The sequence below is a fragment of the Schistocerca serialis genome, chromosome 3 (genome assembly GCF_023864345.2).
Source record: "Schistocerca serialis cubense isolate TAMUIC-IGC-003099 chromosome 3, iqSchSeri2.2, whole genome shotgun sequence".
Lineage (NCBI taxonomy): Eukaryota > Metazoa > Arthropoda > Insecta > Orthoptera > Acrididae > Schistocerca > Schistocerca serialis.
The window spans coordinates 522,717,366-522,721,317 of record NC_064640.1 but is presented as its reverse complement, the minus strand read 5'-3'; the positions used below and the strand labels follow the sequence as shown (position 1 = coordinate 522,721,317).

The 3,952-nt window shown below is 47.8% G+C and overlaps 1 pseudogene; it reads right to left on the bottom strand.

The window, feature by feature from the left end:
- Nucleotides 1-2,492: 2,492 nt before the first annotated feature.
- Nucleotides 2,493-2,610, bottom strand: LOC126471895 (5S ribosomal RNA; annotated as a pseudogene).
- Between the last annotated feature and the right edge of the window lie 1,342 nt (nt 2,611-3,952).

The following is a 3,952-nucleotide window of genomic DNA, read 5'->3' as shown; positions in this document are numbered from 1 at the left end:
CAAAAAACATTATTTCGCTACTTGCTATCCTTTGAGATGTTGCACTTGCATGGACAGCAGCGTGTTACAGCTGCAACACCACCAGCCGCAACCTTCACAGAGCGCTTATCAAACAGTGGGTTACCTCAAGATACTCTAGACGGCCTGTAAGACGAGATTTTGTGGCGTTACACTCCATGTTAACGATATGTATCTCACCAGAAGAAGAACATCATGCATAGTAAATACCAGCCACATCCATGGACGGTTTCCGGTGCATCTTCTATCCGTAGCACTATTGCACCTTTTGTGCACTCATTCTCGTCATGTCTCTTGTTGTTTTGTGGATGTCAGAATACGATTAAATTATTGATTTGAGTGCAAGCTAGTGCAGCTCATTCGGGGCCTATTTGCTCATAGAAGACACACCATAACACATAATAAAGCTGACACAGTCTGTATTACTAAGCGACTATCCGGGAATCCGAACCCAATACCAGTTGCAGGTTCCCTGCCTAACGGCTTCCAGGGGAACTAAAATGGTCCCGATTTAAAGATTTAATATGCTGTCCTTACCTACTGATTAAAAGGTATTATCTTATGTTAAAATTTTTACACAGCGAGACAAATGTTACAGCTAAAAATTGTGTTTTTGTCTTGAGGCGACGGTGCGCAAATACCCGGAATTTTTACATCCAGTATTGGCGAAAGAGAGCATTAGCGACTTCCAACAAACTATACATATAATTTCAAACCTTTACGACGCTTTTTCTCGCTGACATCTACCACGAAATAATGAAAAGAAAAAAGTTTATCTCTTCCTACACTTACTTTGTATCTGCAATAGAATTTCAGCATTAGACATGAGGTTTTAATTCATTACTTCTTTATTAACGACTCTATTCGCTACATAGTTTTCAGACAGTGTCCGCTTATACCGTCGAATGTACCTGCAAAAGTATATTATTGTACTTGAACAACTGGCTTTTGCTTTAAATAGAGCGCAAATTACTCTGACTATATTCATCCAGTGTTTCATAATGAGAGCGCATAATCATTGGTTTTCAGACGTAGGGTGGAAGCATTTCCGAAACGGTGGAGTTTGTAAACAGTTCGCCTGTCGCTGTGCTTAAAGTACACCGCGCATGAAAAACGGCCCTATCCAAAATTGGAGCCGAGGCAACTTTGGTGCACCACGCACCATCTGTGACAGGGGTGAAAAATGGTTCAAATGGCTCTGAGCACTATGGGACTTAACATCTGAGGTCATCAATCTCCTATAACTTAGAACTACTTAAACCTAATTAACCTAAGGGCATCACACACATCCATGCCCGAGGCAGGACTCGAACCTGCGACCGTAGCAGTCGCGCGCTTCCGGAATGAAGCGCCTAGAATCGCTCGACCACCGCGGCCGGCTGTGACGGGTGTGAACGAGGACTGCCGAGATACGTACGGTTGAGTAGACGTGCAACTGCAAAGCAAGTGAGCGACCAGATGAACCAAGGGGCTACCAACAGTATCTCCTTAACGACCGTTCAGCGAACGTTGCTGTGTATGGACCTCCGCAACTGGTGTCTGGTTTATGCATCCATGCTGACTGCTGTTTATTGGCGACGAGGACTGGATTTTGCACGCTAATGAGGCAAATGGACGTCCACTGAATAAATACAAGTGGCGTTTTCATAGGGATCACGATTTATGCTGCACCGGACAGATGGCCATTGGCGTATATGGTGTGAAACGTCTGGAAGCGAACACTCTGCAACAATCGTCGGAAGGGTTCAGGTGGGAGGAAAGAGCGTTTTGATCTGGGGAATGTTTCTGTGACATTCCCTGAGTGATCTCGTCGTTCTGGAAAGCACAATGGACCTACACAAGTGCCATGTCCACCCTTACATGCAGTTTGTTTTTCTTCAGCACAGTGGCATCTACCAGCAGGACAATGCAACTTGTCACACACCTCGTAGTGTACGTGTGTGGTTCCAAAAGCACCAGGATGAGTTCGCCGTACTCCCCTGGCCTCCAAACTCTCAGGATTTAAACCCAATCCAGAATCTGTGGGACCATCTCGATCGGGATGTATGCCGTGGATCTTCAGCCGAGAACCTAGCGCAGCTGACCACAGCAATGGTGCCGGCATGACTCGACATCCTTGTCGGTAGCTTCCAGTGCGTTACTGACTCTCTTCCCACACGTCTCGCAGCGATCCGCGCTGCAAAAAGTGCTTATATAGGCTACCGACAGACATTAATATGACTGCACAGCGTATTAATTTCTGCCGTACACATTCAACGATATGATGGCCGTGAAATGAGAGAAAGCACTCCGTCTTCAGGCCACAAGTGGCTCATCGGGACCATCCGACCTCAGCTGAGGATGCGGGTAGGAGGGGCGTGAGGTCAGCACACCTCTCTCCCAGTCGTTGCGATGATTTTCTTTGACCGGAGCCGCTACTATCCGGTCGAGTAGCTCCTCAATTGGCATCATGAGGCTGAGTGCACCCCGAAAAATGGCAACAGCGCATGACGGCTCAGATGGTCACCCACCCAAGTGCCTGCCACGCCCGACAGTGCTTAACTTCGATGATCTGACGGGAACCGGTGTACCCACTGCGGCAAGGCCGTTGCCTCAAAATGAGAGACCTTTCTGTTTACACTGTAGCTTACTGACAGCCGTTACACCCTCCCCTGTGTTTTCGAATGGAGTACGAGAAGGGAAACTTTTGTGGTACATGACGTATTTTCTGCCGAACTCGGCAACCGAGTGCGAATATGCGCTTAGATCAGATTCTGCAACCAAAACAAGATGGCATAAAATAGAAATGGATTGGAGAAGAATGTCCACAATGTCAGCAGACAGCGAGAACTGAAAAGTGTAGTCGGAAGACCAGCAACGGGTCGGAGAGGAAAGTTACATCGGAAACGTAGGAGGTGAGGTGTGGGGAGACGGTGTGTTTTCCAGCCGACAGCCGTCGCCGCCGGCGTTTAAACACATTAGCTTGCGCCAGCGCCCAGCACCCAGGGCCCGGGAACTCGCGTTCCCACACGCGTCAACCGCATCTCTGCACCTAAATGCACGTCGTACGTGCGCCCGACTCTGCCTTACACTCTTAAAAAGTTGGATTAGGAGAAGACACAGAGAGTTACGAGGAGCTGCGTGATTCATCTCTCGTTCGTTCAGCCCGTATGAGAGTGTACATAAATTACATTAAGCCGTACTATAAGGGGCGATAAAAAAGTTTCCGTTCGAATGCCGTACAGTCCAGAATTGGTATGCCGATCAACCAAAATCTCCGTGAGCATTGGGGCAATCATTCCACCGACGCACCAGGTTGAACATACACGTTTGGTAGAACATCGCTTCTTGCTGCATGAAGAAGTCCGTAACTGCATGCTGCATATCCTCGTCCGATAGGAATCTTCGACCGTTCAAGGCCTGTTTTAAGGAACCGAGGGCGTGATAATCGCATGGGGAGAGATCGAGACTGTAGGATGAGTGCCCGTGGGCCTCCCACTCCAATTGGTGTAACTACGGCAGGCCTCCCGGAGCGACCGGCGCCTTGTGGCGAATCACGACTGGCACGGAACTTGATGCATCATTCAACAACTGTAGTTTTCGACAGACATGCTGGCCCATACACAGTCTTCGTTCTCTGCTCTTTGCCCTTCGGTAGCAAAGAAAAGAATATCAACACGTAAATGCCGTTTGGACCCATTTGGTAATAGCGTCGCCGTAGTTCACATTCCCGCATTTACCGCCCGCAAGTCGGAAAGACACAAACTCCACTGTAATCCCTCGTCAGTGTGTCGGTGCGTATATACCTACATCAGATTTGCGCTACGTTGAATTTAGTCTGCAGCAACGCTCTGAAACGGAAACGTTTTGATCGCCCCTTATATTAAAATACCAAATGAGTACCGTTCCAAGACTAACGAAGCAACATTTTACCAAGAACGTTCTTTAAATAATT